Source organism: Orbicella faveolata, unplaced genomic scaffold (assembly GCF_042242905.1).
Source record: "Orbicella faveolata isolate gen_17 unplaced genomic scaffold, um_ofav_v1 contig_25, whole genome shotgun sequence".
Lineage (NCBI taxonomy): Eukaryota > Metazoa > Cnidaria > Anthozoa > Scleractinia > Merulinidae > Orbicella > Orbicella faveolata.
This window is the reverse complement of record NW_028301553.1, coordinates 31855001-31862500: the sequence shown is the minus strand read 5'-3', so window position 1 is coordinate 31862500 and position 7500 is coordinate 31855001. Positions and strand designations below refer to the sequence as shown.

General features: G+C 41.9%; 1 pseudogene across 1 annotated transcript; it reads left to right on the top strand.

Moving 5' to 3' along the window:
* Positions 1–1721: 1721 nt before the first annotated feature.
* LOC149109922 (uncharacterized) lies at positions 1722–5433 on the top strand (annotated as a pseudogene). Its single transcript, XR_016208515.1, has 2 exons — positions 1722–2752; positions 3023–5433. The product of XR_016208515.1 is annotated as an uncharacterized LOC149109922 (transcript).
* The last annotated feature ends 2067 nt before the right edge of the window (positions 5434–7500 follow it).

Sequence of the window (7500 nt, the reverse complement as noted above, 5' to 3'; positions counted from 1 at the left end):
CAGTGAAAACTTCATGGAACGAAAATAACGATTTAATTTTCCCACGGGATACAAATGTAACCAGTTAACGAAAGTTGACAAAAAGCAAAAGCGTAATGATCGTCGGTGAAAGCAACAAAGATAACGGTTGCTTTAACTCCAGCAGAAAAAAATGTCTTGTTCTTTCCTTGATATTGTTGGTGGCGTTTGTGGTGCAGAGGAACGCGCAAGGCATCCGTCCACTCAGACAGTATCACTGTCATCGTGCAGCAAGGATATCAGAAGCCACAAGCGTTTTTTACAGTTTTCAGGTGTTGAGACAGAAATAGAACTTATCTTAGCGAAAAGCGGGATTTTCGTGAAGCCCGTCAATTTTTCGGAAATGACTGTTTGCCCGTTACATCGATCAAGGCTTGGAATCGGATGGAGAAGAGCCAGTAGATTATGTTCTGTGCCTCAGGATGTCTCCGGTCACAAAAAGAAATCTGAAAGAGTACCTGCAGCAGAAAGGGGAATTAGTTTGCAGCACTCAATACACATTTTTGAGCTTACGAAAAACCTCGTACCCGTCGGATCAGGTAAACGATTACAATGTTTATTCTCACTTTATGCAAGGATAAACATCCGTATAACTTCTCATTTCACGCAGGGTACTTGGCGGGAATCACAGACTTCATATCCTTACTTCAAATCACTTCACTGCCGCGTAAAATAACGCCAAGTTTAACAGCAAAATTATTTTCATGTCTCACGAGTTTTCAGGATTTTTGCAAATACTTTTACGTCGAAATCTTGTTCAAACACTGGCATCTACTCAACATTTTCACCTTCTTCAAGACTTATTCAAAAGGGGAACACTCGAATTGAAATATTTTACAAATATTAGAATTCCTTCCAACAATGTTCCGGAAAAAAAGGAAAGGAACTTAAAAGACTGACTTGTGAAAAGGTAAAATACAGATTGCGTAATCAATTTGAGGTTTGTGGGGCTTTTTTCCTGGGTTAGGTTTGTACTTTTGCCACATTCAGAGCTATTTGTTCAAGGGGGATGTGTAAAGTAGAAAAGAATAAGTTAATCCTTTCTCTCCAAATATTAAAGGAATTTGTGTACGATGTCGACAGTCTCTGGCAAAAACAAAAAATCAGTTAGAATCGCAGGAATTGGGTGCCACAGGAGGAGTAGAAAACATCACAGAAGGTCTATGTGGTCTAAGCTTGGTGAGTTTCTTCAAAGTGTTTATGAAAAATTTCGATCCAATATAGTTAATGAAAGTGGAAAACCTTGACGCATTCTCTGAATTCTCCCTTCTCTGCCCTTTTCAGGGGCTCAACCCACGCGGGAGAAGGGCGTATCCAGGATAACTTGCATGCGCATCCTCAAAATGCCGCCATTGCCGCCCGTCAACGATTGGGCAAGACCATACATGGCACAAGAATTGGAAAAGCGTGCCCTGCCCGGATAGCCAATCACATCCCAGAATATAGCCAAATAATAAAGGTTTTAAATTAATATATGGCTTCTCAACTTTTTTCTAAATGCTCCAAATGGAAAATAATACTGAGTAGTAACTGGATAAAGATATCAGGATAGGTTACCAGTCAAATAAATTAATTATCGAATATTACTTTCCAGCTCGCATGCGACCTGCGCTTTTATACACGACACCCCGCGCTTGCACATTTTGAAGCCATCCAAAGCAATGTGTCCACTTTTTTGCCAGGTTGATGAACAAGCGAGTGACTTTAATATTCCTGCCATTACTTGTCCTGTAACTGTTGTTGATGAATAACTGCCAGAAGGTTCCACATCCAGACGGCAGAGCCTTTTTTTTCCGCAAGAAGATTCCGAAGAGAGTGATGAAGGCTCCAGTCTAGACAACGAGTCCCAGGTGCAGCTTAATCGCTTCTTACAGCTTCGAGACGTCAGTCCAGTACGTCACACGTTATAAGTGCCGTGGAATACAGCGCACGAGCGTACTAAACGCAGATACTTACGGAAAGCTCAACAATGTATATCTGCAATGCTTGATGTCCTGGCACCTGAAAATTCGCAAGAACTGTGGACGGAGCTTTGTGATAGTCATTTTGTAAGCAGAGAGAGTCAGGTTGTGGTCGAAGGCAGAAGTGAAAAAGAGACGGAGCTTCTTAATGCATTTGCTGAGAGCTACTTGAACGCGCAACATTGGAGCACCAGACGACAAATACTCTCATTGATGGCAGATAAGTTATCCCTTAAGGAGATGAGAGAGTTTATTCCAGCCGTTACTAGCTATCGCTACAACATTGCCCAACGCCACAGGCTGTTACCTGGAAGAGCTGCTTCTCTTCCAAACCAGGAGAAAAAGAGAATGAGGATTGAACCTGAAAAATTAGAACATTTTGTTTCTTTCATAACGAGTCCACACGATTCAAGATGTTCCTTTTGGGGAAAAACTTCAGAAAATTGTCAACTGGCGAGATCATAAAAACACCCAATGTGATCAGAACAATGATACCAGAGCGTATTGTCCAGCAGTATCAACAATGTTGCTGTGAAACCAACTTTGAGCTTATGAGTAAGAGAACCCCACAGAGAGTTTTGGCGGTGTGTTCTTCATCTGTTCGCAAGTCTCTTCAAGGACTTGATAACTTTTCAACACAAGGAGCGGACGCATTTGATCATTTAGAGAAACTCGTAGACAAGCTTGTTGACTGTGGCAAGACTCAGCAATGGGCGAGGGAAATTAAGCAGCAACTTCGTTTGTCGAAGCAGTACCTAAAGGACGACTATAAGGTGGGTGCATATTTTATAATTATTCGTTGCCTTTGCGTAAGTGATGTAGTAGACTTCTTACTATGATACACGGCTACCCTTTTCTTTCTCTCCAAGTCCTTTTTATGCTTAATTCACGAAACAAGAGTTTGCAATTCACTGTAATACGCTTACACACATGTATACAACGCCGAGAATCGGTTAAGTAATCTTTTTGAAATGTCGATGCGCATGCGTTGCTTTGCAAATATGCACTGAATCACGCGGTTGTCATTTTACCTTTTTTTTTAGGTACATGCAGTGGAGTCCTCAGAGGTTCCCGATCATTGTCGAATTTATGCGCTAAGTGATCCAGGCAATGCAGAATTTCAGGGCTCCTGCGACCATCTCCACAATGAGTCATGTGTGCAGTGTTATGAGTTAGAGGAAGTCATGCGTACCATAGAAGATGAGTGATCAATTGCGTTTTCGTCAGCAGAAGATCAAGCTGACATGCTGCATACTATCAAACAGGCAAGGGATGATATCATTAGCTGGAAAGCCCATCAGCTACGTTCAATCCACCAAGCTGAGGCAAAGCATTCAGTTTTAGCCAAACTCGAGAGCCGATCGGTGCTGTTAGTCCAGGACTGGGCAATGAAATATATGCCCCGAAAATATCGAGAGGCACAGTCAGATTGGTTTGCGAAGCGAGGATTGCCATGGCACATTAGCGTTGCCATAAGACGGTCAGAGGGCTCTGAGCACTTTGAATCGCAGACACTTGTTCACGTATTTCAAAGCTGCGCCCAAGACAGTGTGACTGTGGCTTCGATAATGCTTGACTGCCTCACTACCCTGAAAAAGGAAATTCCAGACCTGGAAATGGCTTATTACAAACAAGATAACGCTGGCTGTTATCACAGCGGAAATTCAACCCTCTCAGCTAAGCTGGCCAGTGATGCAGTAGGAGCGGCTGCTGTAAGAAACGACTTCTCGGACCCTCAAGGTGGAAAGGGGGTATGTGATCGCAAAGCAGCAACAATCAAAGGAGACGTTGGAAGGTACGCAAACGAAGGCAATGATGTCATCAACGCTTTACAGCTCAAAACAGGCATTGAATCTGGCCAAGGAACCACAGGAGTGACCGCAAGCTATGTTGCTGCCAAGCCGTCAAGCACCTTTAATATCAAATGGGATGGGATAAGCTTACTCAACAATTTTGAGTACGATGAAACTGGCGAACGAGTGTGGAGAGCATTCAATGTGGGTTCCGGTAAAGTAGTGCCATGGGCAAAGTTCGAAGGAGTCATGAAGCAGCCCGAAAAATTGGAAATCCTAGAACCCCCATCGCAGAATGTAAGTGGTGCACCGCCGTTCAAGATTGTGAGACATCGACATATCAAGAAAAGCTCTGTCAAAGCAGATTTCTCAACTGAAAACGAAAACCAAGATCGAAGCGGCACTGGTCAAAATAAGCCAGATGACATGCTTTTCCCGTGTCCAGAGGATGGATGTGTAAAAGCATACAGTCGCTTTGCAAACCTCCAGACACACCTAGATACTGGAAAACATCAAATGATGCTCGAACAGGAAACTCTCTACGATAGAGCTAAAAGAGAATATTCTTCCAAGCAGACGGAGGGATGAAGTCGAATTCCAAGCATTCAAGTTACTGTCCAAGCAAAGAGTGACGCCTTGCCGCCTCTTCCAATGGGATGGGCCCTGAAGACAATTAAGAAAAAGGTGCGTTTTACAAAGAAACAGACCGAATTCTTAAGTGACCAATTTCAAAAAGGGGAGCAAAGTGGACGGAAAAGCGATCCACAGGGAGTTTCGAAAGCAATGTGCTTAGCAAGAGACCAGGCGGGGGAACGCCGATTTCAACCTGATGAAGTCCTTACGTCGCAGCAGATTAGTGGCTATTTTAGCCGTCTTTCAGCAAAGAAGCGATTAGAAGTTACAGCCGCCGGTAACGAAGCAAAAGCTAGTGAAGTCTCAGAAGTGGCCATGGAGAGTGCCGACGAGGACGAAATTTCGCCGATGCTGAGAGTCATCTATCTGCTGTGTGTGCAAATGTGATGAGAGACGTGGCTATTCGCCATCCGATTTATCTTTCGACCTTAACATCTGCGAACTTGTACAAAAACGTACACTCACAACTTTAAGAGTGGATAGGCTAAGAGACATGTGCATCGACCTTAGGCTGGATATTTCTGACATTGCACCTCAGAAGAGGAAAAAGCCATACATCGCACGACTCACACAATTAGTCCAGGAGTGTACCTGCACTTCCAAGTAACTGAGCACTATACGTTTCACTAATAACTGATCCGCTGATTATAAAAGGCGGTGCGTATACAATTTTTAAGAGGGCGTTGCGTGACAGCAGAGTTCTACATATCGCATTTCAGTCACTCGAGCTCGCCACAATTTGTGGCGTCTCTTGCAAGTTATGTTGACGAGTTTCAGTATGTTCGAAACTGGCGAGTGCAGAAGGCGCAGAAGGGATGTAAATGCTCGAATTCATGTTCACTGGATGCGAAGCAAACGTAAACTAACGACTGTGTGGCAAATTTAACCTGTTGTGTGCAATTCAATTGTTCAACCTGTTGTGTTCAGAATTATGCAGAATTATGGCGCGATTCACAGGGTAGGAAAAGTCGAAATTTGTTTCTCCTGTCTCAGTATATGAAAATAAAGTGTAGTTGTAGACATTTTAATATGTTTCCAATCATTTCAACGGCCAGTGAAGATGTAACTGACCAAAACAGTTATTTGTGTACAACGCGTTTAATTTTGTTATTATGCATCTCATTACGGCGTCACAGTATTTAACCGAAATACGGCCGGTAGTCATCTTTTGATTGTCAAAGGTCCCAAAGAAATAAAACCCAAATCGTAAAGAACTATCTTTCAAGGCTTCTTGGTAGTGTTATTGTAAACTTTGAGACACTACCACATGTATTTTTGCCAAGCTATTCTAGGCCACCTTTGCCTTAATTTCAAAAGGCCGAAAATGTCGTCTCTTAACAGAGACGTAGCTCCTCCAGGAATAACACGAGACAAAAACTATCACTTTTTCTCGTTAAAGCAAGTCCAACTCTATATTTCTATAGCTAGAAAAGTCCTTCTGTAACATTTTTGTTCGTATGACAGCTGCCCGAAAAGTGCATAATTTAAGGATCGCGCTTGGCGAAATTTGAGCAATTGACCCGCCGAAAGTGTTCAACGGTTTATTCCCATTAAAGCGCATATTTCAAACATCTAACCCCATTTCCGTTACTTTACTATATAAGGCTACCTACAGGCAAAAAATGAGCCAAATCGATTTTTGGCCGTGTCCGCGATTTTTTCGATAATCTTTGATTTTTACTGACATTTACTCTTAAATCGCACTCTTTTACATCATTGTTGTTCTCAGCACCTTTATTTCAATAACAACACCTCATTTGCTCATAGTTCCATTGATTAATACCTCGGAGTCACTACTTGGCAGTTCTTCTATAAGAATTTATGACATAGCCTCAGCGAAGCGCGCTTTCTGATTGGCTAATACGCTCGATCCATTTGCCCGTGGGTTGCACGCTGACGACAGCTTGTTTATTTGTCCTTTTTCTCGGCAATTTTTTTCATCGATGTTGACACTTTGTAATCTTTAACTCCTATTTTTCTTCTCCTAAAATATGGAAAAAGCTAATAAAATCTTCCGGAGATGAGGAATATCATTCCTGAGAGCTACCAAATTTCGAGCTTAAGTTTTTTGCCGGGCCTCCACCTAAGAAATTTGCGGGTTTAAGCGAGCGAGCAGGAGTTGAATCAGCTAGTTGAACAAAGGCACTCGGCACTCGGAGACGGACCCAAAAAGCAATAAACTGGTCTATATCAACCTTTCGAGGTTACTAATGCATAGCAGGAATCTTAGAGAGAATTTTCTAGCGATTTGACAACAATAAAATTCAGCACAAGCTTTCACTATAAAACTTTTCAGTGTAAAACTTTTCTGGCATCGAAAGCCATTTAAATGCTTTCGGCGAACAAAACATGAAAGCTTTAGCAAATCTTTGTTTGTGAAGTCTTACATTCGAAATCCTTCTGTTCCAAAAACGTTAAAGGTAATAGTGTTTCTGAGCTTTAGTAAAGGGAGTTTTACCAAATATTGGTAGCCTCGGATGAATTATTTCAGTTCCCGGGTATTAGTTTTGCTCGAACGCTCGTCGCTCGATCGTGGATTAAACTCTTGAAAAACCAGCCGCTCGAAGGAACGACTGCATCGTGCACAAATATAAACTTACATTTCTGACATTTTCCTTTAGGCCTCTGTCTTCTGTTCATTTTAGCTTATTTTACCAAGTAACGAAAGTGACAGAGATTATTTTTAAAAGCCATTCATGTGTTCAAGTTCAGCCTTAGACGCGCAACTCATCAAATTTAAAACGAAGTGGAAAGGAAAACGTAACCCAGAAACCTGCTATCGAGTAAGAGCATCTCAAACAGCTCAAAGCCAGGGGCGTTTGTTCACTTTCTTCTCCAATCTCGCTTTTAAGACATGTCCGGTTCCATATTGTTCTTTCCTTTTGCCGAAGAGGCCGTGAAGGACAAAGAGCTCAAACACCAAAATTAAAGCTTCAACCTTGCGCAGTTTGTTTTCAATTCTTCGGAAAACTAATCCAAATTTATGCTTAACCAACTTTTAAGAAATGCTTTTACCGACTGCAATTTTTTGTTTGTTGTCAGTTTGATATCTAGATTAACTGAGCAGTTTGAAATTGTTTTTTTTTTTTTTTTTT